Here is a 22,840-nt window from a genome sequence, read left to right as displayed (position 1 = left end):
TGTTATATTAATGCATGAAAAAGTTAGAATAAGTACTAAAGAAAAATCTTAGTGGAGAAACAGAAACTGGTACTTAAACATCCTATTAAATCCTGTGGCCAACCCAATTTATTTTGGTAAATTAAACTTCATAAAATTGTTGGGTGAGTTCTAACCCTAGAGCCTAAAGATTTAGTCAGTAGAGATATTTTTGAGTCAGACTTCAGTGGTATAAAACATGAAAGAAAACCTAAATTGGTAACTACAATTTACATTGTCTCACTTTTGATCACATTTGATGTTCAAAGTGTCACTTTAGTTTCTCATAAAAAATGCTGCTTTCAAAATAAAATTATTGGTATTTCTTAGGTTATCAAGTGATGGTGAATGGTATATAGACTGGTAATATAAACAACAGGCAAGGTTTAGAAACAAAAATGTCTGATTTTGTATCCTGGCTCTGTGTTATAAATAACTTGATCTTGAGTAAACTTCTTGATTTCTCTAATCCACAATTTTCTATAAATTTCAATATTATAAAATTAACTGTAATGACTATAAAATGCCTGGAAATTTTTAGTTTATAGCTATTGTGATTTTATTAAATAAGCTCATCTCCTTAAGAAGGAATGTGACTATAGGTGTCTTTCACTTGATTTCTGTACCCTCAACCTCATATGTGCAGCTAAGTCTCATATTGATTGATTCATTGATTTAATAAACATACTGTCAATAGCTATCTTCTTGGGACTTTTTCAGGGATGAGACACATTTTCTGTCCAACTAACTTAGAATTAATAATTTGGAATTAGGTAAAAAATGTACATAATACCTTAATATACACTAAATAAAAATATATATTCATGATGGCAAAATGTGATCTAATGAACTAAGTGCATGGCAGAGAAAACTCATATATAAGTGTCCTACCTAACAGCCTTTATACGTCATTGTACATTGAGAGGCTGAGACATGATGGGACTGGAAATTGGAACAAGGAACAGAAGACTATCTGGTGTATTAGCAGAGAAAGTCCACCAAAGGCATTGTAAAGAAACTCTCAAGTCTAGTAGTTTAAGGATTAAAGCGAGCACATGCTTATTTAGCCTCTCATGTAACCTCTTCTTCTAGATCCATGTGAAAGTTTGAAAAGAGCACTTGTCATGATGAATGTTCATAAAAAGAAAGAGGACTAGAACATAGAAGGAAATCCTGAAAGCAGGTCAAATTGAAATGAGAACAGTGGATATAATGTACACAGTAAAAATTTCAGTCACGGTAGGCGAGAAGTCACAAGGCTGCTTTGTGGCTCAGCAGGAGACACTGCAGGTCTCAGTGTACTGGGCAGCCAAGAGGAAGACTTGCTGGAGTAGCACAAGGGGACTAAATAAAAAAAAACATGAAGGTACTACAGAGTAGAATGCGCAAATTCATAGTCACAGTGAGATGCTGAATATCCCTCTCAGGAGCCAGCCAAGAAACCACCCACTCATCAGAGGAAAGATGGAGGAGCTGTGTAATGCACTTAACAAGCTTGACTGACTAGCTTACAAAGAAGCTTGTACCATACACACAAAGCTACATATCATTTTCAAGCACTCAGACTACAGCCACAAAAATTTACCATGCGCTAGACCACAATGGAAATGTCAGCAAATTCCATAAAGGTGATATTATATGGGCTACATTTACTTACTCATCAAGAATTACATGAAAGTCTGCTACTCAAAAAATTCCCATATAGAAGGAAATTAAACAAGCACACACATGCACACAACACAATTACAAATGATTATTAAAGACAAAAATAATATGGGACTTGTAAACTATTTGGAGCTGAATAAACAAATGAAAAACTGCTATGTAGCAAAACTAATGGAATAGAATTGAAGTAAGTCTGAGAAAGAAATATATGAACTTCAACATACTTATTTGAAAAGAAGATTGACGATAACTATTTTAGACTTTCAAGATAAAAGTCTAGGGAAAAAACAGGCATAAAAAAGAAGAAAGTGACAAATATATAAATAAAAGAACAACTAGACCACAATAAAAATTAAAAATTGATGATTGAATAGTAAAAACCAATACTTTAAATGATTATGGTTTATTCACTATGGAAAACTGTTTGGAGGTTTCTCAAGCTGCTAAAAATGGACTATCCATATGACCCAGCAATCCTACTCCTAGGTATCTACTCAAAAGGCACACACACAAAAAACTGATTCAAAGAGACACCTGCACCCCCATGTTTATTGCTGCTTTATTTACAATTGGAAATACATGGAAACAACCCAAATGCCCAAAAGTAAATGACTGGATTAAAAAGATGTGGTACATACACACAATGGAATATTACTCAGCAACCAAAAATAAAATAAAATAAAAAACATGTCGTTTGCAGCAACATGGATGGAGTTGGAAAAGCACATGCTTAGTGAAATAAGCCAAAAAAAAAAAAAAAAAAATACTGGATGGTTTCACTCATAGCAGGACTATGAAGGACCGGGGGCGGGAGGGATAATAATAATGAACACATATATACCAGAGGCATTTTACAGGGGCAGAGTGGGGAATGGGATCAAAAATGGGAGAGTGGAGGAAGTGCACTGGACTATGGTGATGGCACATGGGTGATTTGGGGATGGGAAGCCCACGGGGGTTACAACTGAGATGGAAAAAGGAAGAGAATGATGAAAAATAAACTATTACAAAAAATTATGGTTTATTACATATAACTGAGATAAAAATGTTGAAATAATTGTGAGAAATAAAAAAAGGAAACTGACAGTTTAGAAGAGAGTAATAATTATGAGAAAAAAACTTCAGAACAGTGCTTCTATAAACCTATTAAATTGATTAATTTCAAAGGCTAAATCTCATATGTAAATATTTTTTTGAAGTTTAGTATAGATCAACAAAATTTAAAATTATTAGTAATTAAAGGTATATTCTCTAGGAGATTAAAAAAAAGGAGAGAAAGAGGGAAATAAAAGGGTATCTAGCTATTTTGTTTCAGAAAGTTAAAAGTAGTGGCACAAAATTTCTCTTACTGCACATTTAGGAATCATGGTATTCTGTGCCACGCAAGCTTTGAGGAAGACATAGTGGAAACTGGGACTGTGCCAACAAAGAGGCAAGAGAGGCACTACTTCTTCTAGAAAGGAGGGTGCATAAAACAGAAGCCGTTGAATATTAGTAATAGTTGTCATCACTGAAATCTCATAGTCCCAAACATTCTGTATTTTCCATTCAGTCTAAAACCTCACAATCTAAACTATAAGAATGTTTAATTTGAAGTGTTTAAAAGCTCAGTGGGACCTCCAAGAGTTCAAAGAAAAGAGTAAGTTCTAGTAATTGCCTCCTCTCCACCCCCCGTAATGCTAAGACTTTGAAGAGAATTTTAATAATAATTGATGCCATTGTACCTAAATATACTTTCTTGAAAGTTCTTTTCTTCATCTATCACTCGTAGAACTGATATTAATATTTCAGAAAGTGCATGTATTCTCAAATCCTTACGAATTCTTTAGACTTGAATTGGAAAGGACAAAAGCTTACCCTGTCCACCTGTCAGGTAGGATCAATGAAGTTTATTTGTTACACTTTCTAAAGGATTAATAAGTTTTTGCTTTTTGCCATCAGGGCTGAGAATGCACAGGTGGAATCCAGGTCACTTAGAAATGGAGGGAATACCAGCAACTCTAAACATCTTCCTGTGTGACTATGTTAAGGTCATTTTGTATTTTGGTGGCCCCTGTGTTGCTATTTTAGAGCCTGCTCTCCTCCCCTCCTTCAGATATGAAATTAATGTCTGTACCCTCCACCCCATAGCTCTATAGTAAGGAGTTACACAGTAGTGGTGTTACATAGTAATTGCAGCAGACAGAACTCTCTGTTTCATATAATAAGTTATTAACTGAATGGTGTGAAAAACTCATAGAAAATGTCTTGCATACAAGGACTTAGTAGGTGTAGGCCTTGGACCTCCTCATGGGCCACGTTTCTGCCTTTAGTAAATTGGGGTACTTGTGTGAGACTGTGTCTTTCCATATCACTAGTTCCTAAGAGGCAAAGACTCCCTTTGCCCTGTCAGGACACACTGTACCCAGACAGTGCTTGATACCTCAAATGTGCTAAGCCTATGTTAATCCTAACAGGGAAAATAAGGACAAAATCAAATTGACCCTTTCTTAATTTCTCTCCTTTAAAAACTTTCTTCTTGTACTATACAGATGCTCTAATACATGCTGAATGGAATACAGATAATATTTGTTTACATATGGAAACGAAGTTTTTTTTTTGGGGGGGAAATAACAAAATAAAAGGTATTTTAGAGACTCTAGAGAAAAACACGAAGGAGCTAATTTTAAACCACTAAAGAATTTCAGTTTGGTAGTGTTTGCAAAATGCTTTGAAGATGTAGAGTGATGCATTTTTTTTTTTTAACTTGGCAAACGGGAAAAAGACGCTGAATACATAAAACCAGATGGAGTGTGAGAAAAACATGAAGGAAAAAGGAAATCATCAAAAATACAATTCTTCCAGAAATAGTTGATAGTCTTTGTTGTCATCTGGAATGACCAGGTTCCAACTTAAATGAGAAAAATATAATTTTACATGTTCAACTCATAAATGTGCTTTTATTTTGAAGAAATTTCACTAGAAAGATGGTTTTATCATTGTACTCTCTCCTAGAAACTAAATGAAATGTTTCTGTAAACATGGGCAGAACAGCAAAGTTCTGTTGGCCTGAACATTTCACACTTTTGAGTGTGTGAGATGGTGCTTGGCATGGGTTCCAGCTCCTGTAGGCAGTGTCTTCGCTGAATGCTCTTTCTATTGGTCATGGTGTGCTGCCTTTTCCCATTTCCTAGGACTCTGCACAAAACAACTACCTTTATTTTGGCAATTAATAGTCGTTTTTATACTGCTCTTCCATCCCTTTTCAGTTACAGTGAACATTTTTGAAGTTCCTCAAAGTGCATATTTAGGAAAAAGGCTGGTGTGGTTTAACGAGCTCTGAATCACCCTGGCAGGCATGAATGTGCTGCTCAGTGAGGCATTAGACTAGGACAGTGGGCAAATTGTTTTAATTTGCTAATCCTCTATTTTCTTACTTGAAAGCTGATAGAAATAATACTTATACTTACTGTCTAATGTAGCTGTAATGAAAATAATGTGAGAATGTATGTGCAAAGATTCTTCTTATATGAAATCTGACTAATCCTCTGATTCACTTGCCAACTACCCTTAAAATTGACTTTCCTCACATATCAGCTCCCATACTTGGGCCATGTCTAAGGGTGCCTGTTCTCCATGCATATTGTTGAGAGATATTGTTGCAAGGAGCTTCCATTCTTAATTTTGGTCCTGTGATAGAAATGGGGGTATGAGAAAAAAACCACAAATTTAGAGTTGAAATCACTCAAGTAAATCTAATTAGATTTCCTTATAAATTTGTAAATAAGGAGACTGAAGTGCAGAGCTAGCTACTAATTACATTATAATCAGTGTGCTCCAATAATTAATTCCGTATGTACCACAGTTTGCACATGATGCTACTAGAAGCAATCTCAAAATTATGTTTACCTGGTCTATAGGACTATGTCTCAATCTTTTAGATCAGTGATCAGAAAACTACAGCTCATGAGCAAATTTGACTCACCACTTGGTTTTATGAAGTTTTTTTTTTTAACAAGAGTCACCCCATTTTAAGTATTGTCTATAGATTCCACTTTAGTGGCAGAGTTAAGTTGTTACAGAAGTGATCATGTGACCCACAATTTCCAAAATATTTAATCTGAGCTTTTCACAAAATATGTATCAGCTTGTTTTAAAATAGAATGGTTATTATTTAGATTAGTTCTTAAAGTGATACATACTTGCAAAAGTTTCAGAAATATATAAAGTTAAATATGAAAGAGAAAATTTGTGATTCACATTAGATTCTTTTTCTGTTATCTTTGGATCCTAATAGAATTGCCTGGCATAGAGTAAGTGTTCATACATAAATATTTGTCAAGGAAAGAAGGGAAGAGGGAAGTTAGGAAGGAAAGACAGGAACTGAGAGGCTAGGTAATAGGCCAAAGGGTCAGGCTGGTTGAATTCAAGGTCTTAAAGTCATGATGATGAGACTAAATACCAATTTTTCAGACTTTTACAACTTTATCCATTTTGGCTAGGTTTTCTCTGTGAGCATTCTGAACAAGAAAATTTATCTTCAAACATGATATTTTTCTTGTATTCTAGTATTGGAGATATGCTATATAACAAGATTTGGTGAGATGTGTGATTTTGGGCTACTACATATATACATAAGAAAAATAAATGCCATAATTTCTAACTTCCTTGGCAAAAGTAAATTGTTTCCCTCTTCATAGAATAAGAAAACATAAATCTCATGATATACACATAGTATATGGCTACTGAGGCAAAAACAAAATAAAACAACACATAAACTCATGTGAACAGCAGATATGTCCATATTAAAAACTATATATATATATATATATATATATATAGAGAGAGAGAGAGAGAGAGAGAGAGAGAGAGAGAGAAATCACTGAATACTCTGGAATACACTCCATCCTACTTACCTAGAGGATTACAGACCAAAGGTTGCCTTGGCAGGGACTTCATTACACTGTCTTATTGAAAGATTGCTCTCCAGTCACCAAATATGAATTGTACATGCTTTTGTCAGACTATTTTTAAAGCAGGTTATTGTGAAACAGAGCTAGTCTATGAATTCTCCAGAGAAGTGTGTCATGAGAAAGTAACTATAGGAAGTGTACCTATTTGCTTATTATAGGGCCATTTCATCTGCTTACTTTTGCTTGGTGAGGTAATGCTTATAGAACCTTAAGCTTATTGTTTCAAGCAGAGTTCATCTAGTTCATTCTGAGTTCCTGGGTGGTGAGTTACTCAAAGACCTCCCATGGGTAGCAAACCTTTGCTTTGTAATCTCATTACACAATGGTGAAGGCCTGTGGAATGAAGTCCCCCCCCCCCTTACTGTAGTTTGTCTCTACCACATAACAATGTGATAGAGAATGAAGCTGGCATAAGCCTGTGTGTGTGATAGGAACTTGGAACTGCTTCTTGGCTGTTATCATTGGCCATGTCACCACTTTGTCACCTGCCTCCTAGATTTTGTCAATTGTAGCTGGGCATCTGAAATCACTTTCATTCCTGAGGAATGTGCCCACAGCGTTTGCACGAGAGCCAGTGCACTCAGACTCCCACACAAGGCTATCACCACAGATGGAGCTGTTTCACGTGCATTCCCTGAAGTTTCCAGATTGATTTTAAGCCCTTCATGGGGAGAGGGGAATAAAGAGGTCTCCACAAATGTCAAAGGAGGGGTTCTATGAATGTGAGATTGATTTCATGAAACAAAATCAGTAGTAGCTTCCTTACTCATTGTGGCTGAACTTTTCTCATCCTGGTTTTCCTTTCATTCAAAAAAAAAAAATGTTATCAAACCTGAGAACTCAAGCTCCTAGCATCTGTTTACACTTCATAGAGTGACTGAGTATGTGTGAAAAGAAAATGGCAGAAACCAGGGGGATAAGGAAGAAATGGCCCCATTCCTAAACCCTTTTGAGAATATTTGGTTTCTTCCTTCTTCATTCCCGCCTCCTCGGCTTTCCCCCAAATGACTTCACTCTTTGTGCTCAGAAATTTGCCATTTGGTATTCAGGGTTAATTTTATTACTTAAATGTTTCAGCTGTTAGATCTTCAGTAGTCTCCAGGATTCTCTCTGCACTTTGGTGATTATATAATAGGTGCAGTGTAAACAGCAGGATGCTTCTCCCTGAACTTGCAATAGCAGGTTTTCCTATTTGTTTGAAAGTAGTAGAATTTTTTAAAATGTTCTATCTATTTGTTTAAAATAGCAGGTCATCACAAAATGTTTCTGAAAAAAAAAAGAAAAAAAGAAAGACCATATGGAGGGAGAATTCACAGCTTGGATGGAGAACAAATAAAGGGAATAAAACAATTATTTTAATAACATACCCAGTTCCCTTTTCTATTTAAAAGAAAAATCTCAGTAAGTGTACTTGCCTGTAACATCATTCTTCCAGGCTTCTTGTTCTGTTCTTGTTTAACTACACGAAAACCTGTCTGTAAACCCCCACTGGGAGAGGGAAAATATTCTCTTTGCTGGCAGGTGGTCTTTTTGCAAGCACTTTCCAATTGAAAACATATGTTTTTGGGTGTGAGGAGGCTTCTGGTAAGCAGGGGGGAGCTCATGCTGGGAATGATTGAATTATATAGGCAAATTCAAGATAAACATGCTTAATCCTCCCTTCTTTCCAAAATAAAGGTGGAGGCCTTTGGTATCACATAAAAGCCCTCTCTATTCTAGAAATGTCACTTCCAAACTTAAGAGCTTCCTCAAATATCCTACAGCATAATTCAGCATTTAAGTTCTCTTTTGTACTAGTGCTAACCTAAGACCCTTTTATTTTTTCCTCCTTTCCAGGACTTTGTCCCCAACACCAATCAGGCGGCCAATAATATAGGGTTGATCTTAGGATAAGATCCCTTTCTTATGTTTCAGCTTTCCTCACAAAGAATTTAAGAGATGAGAGTTGCCAAAACAAGTATCTTTTCAATGAAGAAACAAGACACTTTTTCTATTCAAAGAGGGGGAAAAAGCATTTTTAGCAAAGATTTTTTAAATAAGATTTTGTTAAAGGAAAAGCAATAGATAGATAAAACCTTTTTAAAAAAATCAGTGAGAAAAGTTCAAGGCAATAATCACAGCAAAATAGTCTGTAATAATCTTTGACTAAGTTCAGATACTTTTTTTTTTTTTTTACTTAACCCATTTAACTTAAAATGTCAAAGACTCAGTGTGGCAAATACTCTGACAACTTTCTGTTGCCTTGGTTGGACTGTGTTTGCATCATGAAAAATAGAATTAAACTGAATTCTGTTGGCTACAAAATCTATAGAGATATTATTTCCCCCAGCATATCAAACTCTAAACCTAATCAAGGATTATGAGTAACTGCATATCAGGAAATGTTTGTTAGAAGAGACCAGATTGATGTTATTGTAGGCAGTTGGTTAGTTAGTTGAAATTTTATATACCAAATTGATTCCCCAAATACCAATGCTCTATAATGAAATTTATAGTGCTTGTAGTTCAAGTGTTTTTGTTTTTTAAAATGCATTTCTATGGAAGTAACATTAGTCTATAATATATAAATCTCAGCTCTGCAGCATTATATTTCATATGTATATCATCATCAGAAGTTTGGTTTCCAACTGACTCCTTTTCTTGGTTTCTCCACTCCCAACCTACTTCCCATCTGGTAAGCACCAATCTGTTCCCTGTAACTGAGTTAGTTTTTTTTTTTTTAGTTTTGTTGTACCAACAGTATATAAGGACTTCCTTTTTTCACTACCTCACCAACACTTGTTATTTCTTGTACTTTCACTAATAACAGGTATGAAGTGATATGTCATGTGCTTCCCTTCTAAGAAATGATGATGACCGCTATTTCATTAGCCTATTGATCATCTCTATATCTTCTCTGGAGAAGTGACTATTCAGATCTTTTGCCCATTTTTTAATCAGGTTATTCATTTTTTGTTGAATTTATGGGTTTTATATATTGTGGATATTAATCTCTGGTAGGATGTATAATGTGCAAATACCCCTCCCATTTAGCAACTTGCCTTTTCACTTTAATCGTGGCTTTTTTTTTTTTTTTAATGTACAGAGATTTTTTGTTTGTTTTTTCCTTTGTTTTCCTTGCTGTTTAAGTAAAACCCACCAAAGAATTGTGAAGGAGTTAAATATATCAAGGAACATTCCCCCTATGTATTTTGTACTTTTGGGGTTTACATCCCAGTCTTTAGACTTGAATTGATTTTTGTGCATTGTGTGAGATTGTGGTCTGTGTCTGTCCAGTTTCCCAACAATTTATTTAAGAGATTTTTTTTTTCTTTCTCAAATGTATGTTCTTGTCTTCGTCTAATTTGCTTAATTGATCAGGAAGCCTACTTTTATTTGAATACCATGTTGCTTTGATTACTGTAGCTTTGTATGTAAAGTCAAAGGGCCTTGATACCTCCATTTTGGTTCTTTTTACTTGGATTTCTTTGGTTATTTTTTTTTTCTGGTTTGATACAAATTTAAAGGTTTTTTTGTTTGTTTCTGTCTCTGAAAAATACCATTAAGGTAGTGATAGGAGTGTGTGAGTTTCCAGATTATATAAAGTAAAATGACCATTTTAACAATGTTAATCTTCTAATATATGAACACAGAAAACCTTTACTTCCTGGTGTCCTCAGTTTCATTCAACAAGATCATAGTTACCAGTGTATAGGTCTTTTAGCTATTTTTAAAATACGACCATAAATGATATTGTTTCTTTAATTTCTTTCTGGTTGTTTGCATAAAGAAATGCCACAGAGTTCTACATATAGAATTGTCACTTATAACTTTGCTGTATTCCATTATTATTTCTAGTAGTTTTTCAGTAGAGTATTTGGGATGTTTTTGTGTGTCATGTTATACTCAAATCAAAGTTACTTATTTGGCTTACAGAAAGTGAATTTTTAAAAAATATTTTTGCTCCGCCTCTCCCTGGTGGCGCAGCGGGTTAGAACACAGCACTAAGAAGCTAAAAGCCACTTCCGCATGAGTTCGATCCCCGCCTGCCCCAGAGGTGACCCACATGGCGTGGCAGACCTCTCCTGACCCGCCCACTGCTCCCCTCAGCAGTGTACTTAGACAATCTGCCTGCTTTGCTCCCCACTCTGTCTCTGGTGAAGCCTCTCACCATCCCAGAGCCTCTGTCCTGTACCCCACTTCTGTATGTACAAATGGATAAATCTTTTAAAAAAAAATTTTGCTCTTCAACAATAACTGGTTTTTGAACTTTTACTTCAGAAAGTGAAACTAGCCATGTTAAAGGGGCAAGTCATATTGTTTAACTTGAAAAATATTAAAAATGAGACAAGCTCCACCCATTTTCTTTTTAACATTTATGTCTTTTATTATAGTAATAAACCATTGGTTTACACATGAACTAGCTTACAATGTATGTACTGTTGTTTGTGAGTGTTAGTATTCCCAGGAGCTGCTTGAGTAACCCAGAAAAAGGGGTCGAGAAAATATTGGACTGTCTTTCAGTAATTACAGGCTAGTTAGAAACTGAAAAAAAAAAAACAAGTTAATTCTGACTTAAAAAAATAGTGATACTTTTTTATATAGTGTTTTTCAGACATGACTTCATATTTATCAGAACATTGTTCTGAGTATAGGTAGCAAGAATTTCTCCCATTTATAGAGGCATAAACTTAGGCATTGAAAGATTAATTGATTTCTGCTGGGCAGTGAAACCCTATGCTGAGCAGAGAGACAAACTCTCTACAAAGAACTCTAGAATTTACTATTTAACCAGAAATAAAAATCACATCATAATTAACATTTGGAAAATGTTTTTTAGAGTCTTTGCTACAGCACCAATATTAAAACATCTTCATGGTATTGATTTAGAAAAGTTTTGGGTTTCATTTCTTTATTGCTTTATTCTTGCTACACTCAGAATATAGTCACTGCTTGTACAGCAAGTTGCTCACATGGTAATAGAGAAAAGATGATACTTTTGCTACACTTAATATTTACTTTCAAATCTTCATTCTAGAATACATAAAGGTAAAGGTAAGAAATGTCTTTATTTACTCTCAGCAAGTACTACTTAAGGCCAGAAAATTACATAATTGAAAAAAATTTTAGAAGTGCATGATTTTTTTTTTAAAGATTTGTTTATGCATACAGAACTGGGGGACAGACCAGAAGTGTGGTGGTTGAGAAGATTCACCAGAGATAGAGTGGGGAGCAGAACAGGCAGATGTGCTGAAATAAACTGCGAAGGGAGCAGTGGGCAGGTCAGGAAAGGTCTGCCGTGCCATGTGGGTCAGCTCCCTGGCTGGGGATTGAACTCATGCTGCAGTGGCTTTGGAGAGTCCCACAATGCTTTAAGCTGCTGTGCCACCAGAGAGAGCCCAGAAGTACATGATTTTTTTTTTTTTTTAAGATTTATTTATTTGTACATACAGAACTGAGGTACAGGCCAGAGACAGAGGTGGCGAAAGACTTCGCCAGAGACAGAGTGGGGAGCAGAACAGGCAGATCGACGAAGGACACTGCTGAGGGGAGCAGCGGGCGGGTCAGGAGAGGTCTGCCACGCCATGTGGTCACCTCCGGGGCAGGCGGAGATCAAACTCATGCGGAAGTGGTTTCAGCTTCTCAGTGCTGTGCTTTAACCCTCTGCGCCACCAGGGAAGGCCCCAGAAGTACATGATTTTAAGAAAATTTCCTATCATAGTTATAATGCTCTCATATTATCTAGAAGTTTTTTTTCACTTATACCATTTTTCCAGCCTTTAGTTTTTCCAGGGTCTCCAGTGGAGACTCCATTCATTTATTATTAATAATTCATTCATTCACTAACTCAAAAAGTTTTTACTCAGTACTTATATTTTGCCTGGAAACTTTGACATAGAATCTTGGAGATAAATAAGATAGATTTAAGTGTTAATCCTAAGAAAAATATATAAACTGTAACCATAAACGTAAATGCTCACAATAAGCAAACAAGTGCTGTAAGGGAGGAAATTAATTCTATCAGAGAGAAAAAAAAATATGGAAATCATAAAAAACATGGGCCTTCTGTATAAAAGGATTTGTGATTTTTTCCACAGGAACTCAAGTCTTTGAGGTTTGGTGTATTCTTATTTCTCAAGTATGAAATTAGTTGATACTGAAGTACTTTTTTAAAGAACATCTGCAGTTTTATGTTCTCTTACAGACATTATTTGCATTAAGAGCAGGTCTGGCTCCTATACCTATTCAGCCACTAAAGAATGTGTGGCCCACGTAAATGATTTTACCTCTCAGTGTTTTAGATTCCTTAACTATAAACAATGTTAAGGTAGTACATGTTCTTATCAGGCTTTGTGAATATTGAATGAGTTAATTTGCATTAGAGATTAGAGGCTCAGCATTTGGCATATGAGTTTGAGATATCCTGAGCTACCCGGTAGAGATGTAAGCAGTTAAATGACTCTCTCAGAGTTCAGTCTCCATGTGTATCTTACATGACATCTTTTGTTTTTATTTCAATAGGAAGTCATGTGTAGCTTCTGGATGTCTATTCATGTCTAGGAATTTGATGAGTGAACTTGCTGTATCTCACTGTCTTGATTTATAGCTTCACAAAAACACTACCTAATTTTTGAGCTGCTTATAAATCAAAAAGCTCCTATTTATAAAGTTAACTTTGAAATGGTGATCTTTTCTGAGTTTGTAGGATATTTGTTTCAGGCAAATATTATATTCATTTGCTTTGACCCAGCATCCTTCTTGGAACTGAGCATTTCCTTTTATGAAATAAGATGTTTGTTTTATTTTATAAACAACAGGTGTTTTACTGGAGATGTAGTTTCTATGATTTTAAGCCCAGAGTGCTAATAAATGCTCTAGATTTTCAGATGTGAATTCATAACCTGTTATTTATTAACTTAGCACCATATTACATGTTGACAATGCAGTAATGGACAAAACAGAAAAGCATCTTTTTCCTTCTTACAGACAGTAGAGGTTACAGTCAATGGAGAAGAGACAGATAGTAGAGAAAAGACAGTAAAAAAAAATCTAGAATAGTTTCAATGGGCTAGTTTCAAGTTACCATGGTGAAGCTTCACTAGGAAGGTGACATTTGAGAATTTACCTAAAGAAGATGGAGGAGGAAGCCAAGCAACAACATAGGGAAGAGTGTGTCTATGGGTCCACCAGAGAACAGAATGTACAAAGTCCTATGCATCATGGTGTCATCAGTAAGGAGGCCATGTTACCAGAGTGACATAAGCAAGTAGGGAGTTGTGGTAAATGAAGCTGGAGAAGGAAGGTATGGGTTCCATATTGAGTATTTTAGTCCCTAAAGGGAGGGATTTAGGGAGGATTTTAGGCTGAGGAGTGACATGTTATGACTTGCATATTAAAGAAACACTGATTGTTATTAAAATGGGTAGTCAATTGTTAGAATAACTCAATTTAGAATAGTGGCTATGCCATGTAGTTAATTTCACTAGACCTGGAACCTGCCTGATCTATTTTGCTGACATAAGAGATGTATTTTGATGACCCTGACCTTTAGTTGAGGCATAAAATATGCTGAATACGAAATAACAGGGATGTTTTATAACATCAATAGCACATTTTAGGATTTTTTCCCCCAATTTGTCAAGATTGTTTATTGGCAACAGTGATATTGATCATTTATACCTTGTCTCAGTGATCTCCCCACAGGGCTCAGACACTGGACTGGTTACCCTGAAAATACTATGCTTGTGATCAGCAAGGCATAAAACCTATTCCTGTTAAGAATCCACTTGGGGCTTCCTAATTGGAGGTGTTTCATGCAGTGCACTTATCTGTGGTCTCTGATCTTGAGAGAAAATAATAGAACCTTCAGAGAAAGAACAATTTGAATCTGTCTGCAGCTGCTCTGGCTCCCTTGCTGTGAGACAGCATTTCACCTGAAAACATCTCACTTTAATGTTGTTGCTTTATCATACGTACACTTTTCAAATGATAGACGTTAGATTTATAAGCATTTTCACTTAAATTACTGAGAGTATTCTTTAGCACGTCAACCCTCTCTGACTCCCACCATCAGTGCAGAGACTTAGATTAGAATAGTTAGTAGAGGCAGCAGTAGAGGCAGTTAGTCAGTTGGGTCCTGGATAACATTTAGAATTGACATGATCCACTGATGGGCTGGGTGTGAGCTGAGAAAGAGCAGTGACAAAGATGGTTCCTAATATTTTCAATGTAGGCAACTAGGAATGATGGTTTAGGTGAAGCCAAATTAGCATGCATTTAATAAAAAAGAAAGGAAAGCAATAGAAGATATTGAATATAGACAACTCTGTGGAAAGTTATAAACAGAACCGGAGGAAAAAAAGGGTATTTTGTTAAGAGAAACATAAAGCAACAAGTATTTAAAAGACCTGATGATAATAGTCCTTGAAAGTAAACTTACTTTGTTTTAAAAAATGCTTTGAAAGCTTCTTTGGATAAAGGATTTTTTAAAAAAATATGTATTTATTTATACATACAGAACTGGGGTACAGGCCAGAGGTGCAGGGCGGTGAGAGGATTCACCAGAGACAGAGTGGGGAGCAGAACAGGCAGATTGATGAAGTACACTATTCAGGGGAGCAGAGGGCAGGTCAGGAGAGGTCTGCCACGCCATGTGGATCGCCTCCAGGGCAGGGGAGAGTCAAACTCATGCTGCAGTGGCTTTAGCTTCTTAATGCTGTGCCTTAACCCACTGGGCCACCCAGGGAGGGCCCAGATAAAGGATATTTTTTAAAAAATTAATTGAACATTTCACTGTAGCAAGTTTCATGCATGCATCACTAAGCATCAGTGTGCATATACACAACATTAAATTCACCAATAAAAGTGCAATTTTGTTCTGCATCATACAGTTGTGCCCTTTGACCCACCTACTTGCCCTCCCCTGTCTGGTAACTACTAACTGGTCTCATAGACCAAAGTTTATTTATTTTTTGTGCTTATTTGATTTTTTTGTCATCTGTATATACCACATATAAATGAAATCATACAATATTTGCCATTCTCCCATGTGGCATAGCTCCCTAAGCCTAATCCCCTTAGGTCTATCCACGTCATTGTGCTTGGGTAGTGTTACATTGTGTGTAACCCTTCATCTTTATCATCCACCTGTTGATTGGCATTTAAGTTGTTTCCAGCTTTTAGTTATTGTTAATAGTGATGCAATGAACATGGGATATACATCTTTTTGAATTAGTGTTTTTGTATATTTTCTTAAGTAAACACAAGTGGAATAACTGAATTTTATGGAATTTCTATTTTTCATTTTCTGAGAATACTCCAAAATAGGAGGGCTGCACTCATTTACACTCACAACAACTGTGTACATGGATCCCCTTTCCTCCAATCCTCACCAACATGTGTTTCTTATCTTTTGGATATTAACCACTCTCACAGACATGAGGTGATATTTCATTTTGGTTTTGACTTATACTTCCCTAATAATAAGCGATGATATACATCTTTTCATGGGCCTCAGACATCTGTATGTCTTCTTGGAGAATTATTTTCTGAAGATTAGGATCATCTGGACACTTTCTAAGTTAGATTGTTTGCTTTATGTTGTTGAGGTTTATGAGATATTTATATATTTTGAATATTAATGTTTTGTTGGGCATGTATAAACATTGTCTCCCACTGAGTAGGATATAATTAAATGAATGTTTTCTTTTCACAAGGCAGAATCTTTTTACGTTGACATAGTACCATTTATTTAACTTTTGTTTCTCTTACAATGGGAGTCCAGTCCCCAAACACAACTCTATAGCCAATGTTAAGATTCCTGCTTGTTTTCTTGTATGCATTGTATGGTTTTAGATCTTGCATCCAAGTCTTTATTCCATTGTATTTCACTAAATGAGTAAAATAAAGACATAAAAATCAAAATTTGAAATGCAGGGAAAATATAGTATATTTACTTAATTTCCTATTTGGAATATTATGCTAAAGGATAATATTATTCTCTGGGTTCTGGGCCCAATATTAATCCTAGAATTTGCACAATTTGCATAAACCCAAGAGAAAAATCATAATCTCTGAGTTAAAATGAATTAAAGCTGCCATTTATTTTGTTATTGGCTTTTAATCTTTATTAAGTTGTATGTTTGCATTTCATCTGGAAATCTTCTGAGGAAATCTGGGAAGTCTTACTTGGTCAGAAAATGAGATACTTTGCACTGGTCCTTAATCTGTATGTAGTAGATGCTGAATAAATATTTGCGAAGTAGCCATCAATGTATATATTCAGTCACTTAAGTGAGTGAAGAAAAATGTGAATGGTTTATGAATGAATAATTGAATTTGTCATGAACATCCATAATGTAAAAAAATATATAAACAGAGAGGAAGTCGGTAATCTTTTATAATCCCCTTTGCTAATATGAGCGTCAGGAGAATGGACGAGATCATAACTGACCATTCTAGAGAAATCCATGGGATGGAATACGAGGACAGAGTGAAGGGCAAGTCTCACAATTGAGGTTATTTCTACAAACAGTGTGTTTTTAGGTAGCATACTGTACTCTGTCACTGTATATTGAAGTCAGTGACAAACTTATCAAGACAGAATAGATCACTCCTGGAGTGAAAATGCCTCATCAAAGAAAAATGTAGAAGTAATTTCATTCGTTTTCTGAATCATGAACTCATGAGCTTCCTCCCTTTCCTCCATGCACACTCACAGGCACACACATGTGTACACACACCTCCCAAGACATCTGTGGATTGAAAGATTTATATGGGCTCTCACAAAGGTTTCAACCATTCCATAGGTATTTTCATAGAAACTATTTCTTCACGCATCCTCTCCTAAGGTGACTCCTTAACCAGGCAGCAAATTGAGGCCTGGAAACAAGACAAGAACTAAGAAGTTGTTTTTGAAAAATCAGTCTCAGATGGCATGACTTAGGAAAGAAATAAATAATAATTCCATATTACTAAATCCTTATATGGATGCATGGATGGATGGACTGACAGAAGAGAGAGAAAGATAATAGAACACTGTTATAGAAATGGTTTTCAACATTTTTTCTTTTAAACTATTTAAAATTATTTTTCTACTTCCTCTATTCCCAATTTAGTAAATGCATACCAATTATCACCAGATTTTTTAAAAAGATATAAAGTATAATATTAGTACAAGTGATAGAAATTTTTATGGAAATATCAACTCTTCTAAAGCAAAGCTGCCACATTACCCAATAAGCAATGAAAACAAATGGACATTTTCATTTAAATAGCTGCAAAATATTCTTCTATATTTCAGAATCTTTTGATGATAAGTTTGTTTTTTCAGTCAAACAGAATAACCCCTGTCTTTTCTAATGAAAAGAAATTAAATTTTAAAAGACAGCTTGTTGTCTTTAGACAATAGACACTAGACACCAGGAGAGTAATGAAATAAAGGCAGTGCACACTTTCTTAAGATTTTCCCACAGATTCCCAGTACAACCAGATGCTCCAAGAAAAGTGTGTTCTGTGGAGGAACACATTTCTGCAGCAGTTCATGTGCTGTGCTCTCTAGGGGACATACAGTGCTCATTTATTTAGTAAAGGCCCCAAATCTTGAAGGTAAGCAATATATTTAGCCTTTAACTGAGTTTCCCAACATTTTTAGTTCACAAGAGCTTGTTAAATGTAATACACATCAAGATGCTACAGAGCTAATGAGTGGAATATGCTTGTTGCATGGCGCTACAGACAATGCAGATACCCAAATAAACACAGCCAAACCTCAGAGAAATGGAATCACTTAGAAGTAACCAAAATCTTTGCAGTAAAGCATAGCCTTTGATGCTCCAAACATGGAATAAAGAAATTATATCGGTAGAAACTATGTATCACATCACTTAAGGATAGTTGGAATTAGAATTAAAAATAATTTAAGAAACAGGAAACAAAAATCTAATAATTGAACCCACCTGACTATTTTTTAAATTAAGACTTCTAAAGGTGCAGGGAAAATTTTTCTAGGATGAAGAATATTGAGTATACAATATTTTCTCTGAACCAGTCAGTGCCTTCTAAACTCGGAGATACATTTGCCTTTGAAAAACCCCACTTCCCTGGGGTTCTAATGGTCTTGGAGGAGGAGAATGGAGTTTTCAAATGCTCATAAAAAGACTCACAAGACTGCTTGGCCATCAGTTTCCTCTTACAAAACAATAATTTGTTGAATTAAGTGCCAATGAAACAGATGGATTACATTTCCTTCACAATGTGCACAAATTTAAAAATTAAAGAGATGAAGTACTTGGTAAAACCAGCTTTGTATTTTGCTGGTCCTAAAACATTTAGAAAAATGGTTTGGCTGAAGCCCAGTGCCACCAGGCCTGCCTGGCTTCAGACACCAGTCTGAAATTTTCTATTAAGCAAGTAAATGGGTGAATGGTTTGTTAACTGATTTCTCCACAAAATGCAAGCATTAAAAGTAACATTCTTTGAAGGATAAAGTCCTTTTGTTTCATACTTTTACAAAGATGAGTTGATATCTATCTCCAGAAGACTTCAGAAATAATATACACACAGGGATTTTTTTTTTATTAAAGGCTAATAATATTAGGTTCATGTAATTGAAAATGATAGAAAGAAGTACAAAAAGAAAACAGTAAGCTATTAAATACAAAGGCCTAAAGACTACCAAAAAACTGCTAGAAACAATGAATATGGCAAGTGGCTATTTACAAAATAACACAAGATAATATGTTGTGTTTTATGTACAAATGAAGAGATGAAAAGAAAATAAGTTTATTCATTATTGTGTCTAGAAAAATAAAATCCCTAGGAGTTGACTTAACCATGGAGGGGAGGGACTTATGCAAAGAAAACTACTAGACATTGTTAAAGGATAATGTATCTTGACCTAAAAATACAAAAAGACATTCCAAGCACATGCACGAGAAAAATCAGTATAACAAAGTGACTGTTGAACCAAATGCAATATACCATTAGTACAATCCTCATTAAAATAGAAATAGCATTTTTCAAAAAAATTGAGCAAAAGAAAATTAAAACTTATATGATATCATGAGGCCTTAAATAGCAAAAATGATCCAGAGAAGAGAGAGAAACAGAAGCATTACCTGACTAAATTATACTATAAAGCTACTAGTAATTTAAACAATATATTATTGGGAAAAAATAGACACATGCATCAGTGTTATGGAATTGAAAGTCTAGGATAAATCCATATGTATATACTTAATTCATAATAAAGGAGCCACAACTATACAATGAGGAAAGGAAAATCTCTTTAACAAATGGCGGTGAGAAAACTGGACTGTCACATGTAAAAGAATATATTTGGATCATTCTTCACCTCCATGCAAAAAAAAAAAAAGATTAAGTAATTACATATGACTTGCAATGATAAAATACTAGAAGAAAGTATTGGTAATATATTTCATGACATCATGATATTTTTGGAGGAAAATATCACCAAAATTTTATTTTCCTACTACAGAAAGGAAAATAAAATAAAAACAGTCTGATGGAAAGACCAAAGATAACTGTCATTTATTAATTTCTATTTTATACATGAGGAAATTGGCTAAGAAATTTTAAGAAACTTATTCTCCTAGCAAAAAAATATTTCAGAAACAGTTTTAACCTGGGATGATATGATGACATTTTATCTTGCTGCCTTCCTTGGTACCTTTAATACTTGGTAAATAATAGAAAAGAAAATACAGCACTGTGAATGTAAGTATACCACAGTAATCATTTCATGGTAGCAGATATTAACAGTATGGAAGATGCTAATTGTAAAAAGATGATGATCTTAACAAATATAATTGTATAAAGAAAGAAACATGAAGAACATTAATATGAATTGTTTACAGAACTTCTGAATTAGGCTTTGTATAAGTCTTGAAAACAAAATTTGTTTTGTGAGCTGTGAGAGGATACACAAAACTCTTGGGAGTTGAACAATATCCTTGACTAGCAGGTTTTAGCAAGCTCACCTTACATAATACATCTACGAGAGCATTGCTAAATCAAGCAGTGAAGAAAATGTTCACTTACAAACCTCCACCACAATAGGAGGAAGAACAGGTCTATTGCAATAGCCATTTTGTAATTCATCATAAATAACCAGATATACGATGTAATCAAAGATTATTGAAAAAATGCACAACATACCATCAAACATTTTTTCTTAGATAAAGTCAATGATTCAACATAATAGACTAAATCTCTTTAGGATGCCACTTGATATGTTAAGGATTTTTCTTTTCTTCTAGACAACTAGTTCTCTAACAAACTTTAAAAGAAACTGTTATACTGAAGCCAAACACTACTTCAGTGATTTTTTTAAATTTTACAAAGAATGCCAATCTAATGACTTAAATAATCACCTCATGTTTAACAGTATTGATGAAGCCCTTACAATTCTACATACAAGCAGATGGAAACAACAGTACTGGGATTTTTCCAGGAACACATGCTAGTATTATTGGAGAGGCAAATCTTAGATATTCTTTCACCGAGACTGTATTTACACAAGGCAAGTGTTTTTCAACCACACTGTGTTAGTTGGCCTCAAATATCTATTTTACACCTCACTGAGACTTGTCTTGGCAAACAAAGAGGTAAAACAAGGAGACCAAGTGGTACATTAGGATACCCTCAAAAGTAAAATTACCCAGAATTGTAACGGACACTGTCCATGATATTTGGCACTGTACTGTGGCCCCTGTAAATGTAGAAGTCAACTCATATTTCCACTGTGGCCTAGGTTGTTAAAACTTACATACAATATATTTCAAGCCCTGTAAGTCGAAAACTTAATGATAATGCTATCTTTTAAGCAACTAGACAACATTGAAAAAGGAGCTTGGCTGCCTTGGCCAAGTGTGTTTTATAACCATATGCCGCTGTGTACCCCTGAAATACAAATTTACAGCCATATTTGCCCTCTAAGTGCTGCCTGGGTTCATTATTGTAGACACTCTTAGGAGGAGATTCGAATTCACTTACTTTTGTATATGGCATGTTAAGCAGAACATTTTTTAAAAGCCCAGCTGTTGGTATTCTGGTAGATCTTAACTTCTGTTGCTGCAATCTACCCAAATCAAGTTTTACACTGAAATGTACCCTACAACATACATACCCATGGTCACACTGCATGGTGCACTTCATTTTACCAAGCTTCATTTTTATACAACACAACTCAAGTGTAAATGGACAATAAAGGGCCTCATTCCCACAACTAGTGATTTGGGGAAAACTATTAAAGCAGCAACTTTGAAAAAAAGGATATTATTTTGGGTTCACTGACATTTTCCTACATGATTTATTGTGATTATGGTAATTAGACTAAATGTCAAGTATGCTGTATTGACTCTTTTCAGAGACAGAGGTAAATAGGAAAATTCAGATTTTGACATTTTCACTCACATTTTGGAATGGTCTACACTAGGGATAACCTTCCTATTTATACAGATTCTGAAAAAAGACAAGAATATACTAGATAATAGCTACCTAATGTTTGCTTCATTTAAGCAGATTTTTAAATGTTTCTTCTTAGGCTAGTTATGTGGACACAACAGCAAATGTAAATTAAAAGGAGTAAAATCAATATTACGTGGTATGTGGAGAAAAAAATAAAAGAATAAAATAAAATAATGATCTCTTTTGAAGTCTAAGTCTGAAAATCACAGAACACAAATTCAGATGTTAGTCTTAATAGTATCTCACAGAGATTTTTACTTAAGGGTGTTTTAAGGATCAAAAGAAGGAGGAAGAATGGGATTGTATAAATTGTTGACCAAGCACTAGAACTGATTATAGTTTATATTCCTGGAGTTCATTGACTTTTTGTCAATTCAGTGTTGGATACTATGGAGGAAAAAAAAATGCTTAAAAGTTCTTAGAGAAGGCCTTGTCTAGCTGGCAACTACTTCTTGACAGTCAGTAAATTGTTAAAAGGTAAAACTGGGCCCTCCCTGGTGGTGCAGCGGGTTAAAGCACTGCACTGAGGAGCTAGAGCCACTTCCGTATGAGTTTGATTCCCGCCTGCCCCGGAAGTGACCACATGGTGTGGCAGACCTCTCCTGACCTGCCCGCTGCTCCCCTCAGCAGTGTATTTCCTTGATCTGCCTGTTCTGCTCCCTATTCTGTCTATGGTGAAGCCTCTCGCCACCCCTGAGCCTCTAGCCTGTACCCCAGTTCTGTATGTACAAATAAAT

This window comes from Condylura cristata, unplaced genomic scaffold (assembly GCF_000260355.1).
Source record: "Condylura cristata isolate star-nosed mole 26May11 unplaced genomic scaffold, ConCri1.0 scaffold00001, whole genome shotgun sequence".
NCBI lineage: Eukaryota > Metazoa > Chordata > Mammalia > Eulipotyphla > Talpidae > Condylura > Condylura cristata.
Note: the sequence above shows the minus strand (reverse complement) of the source record.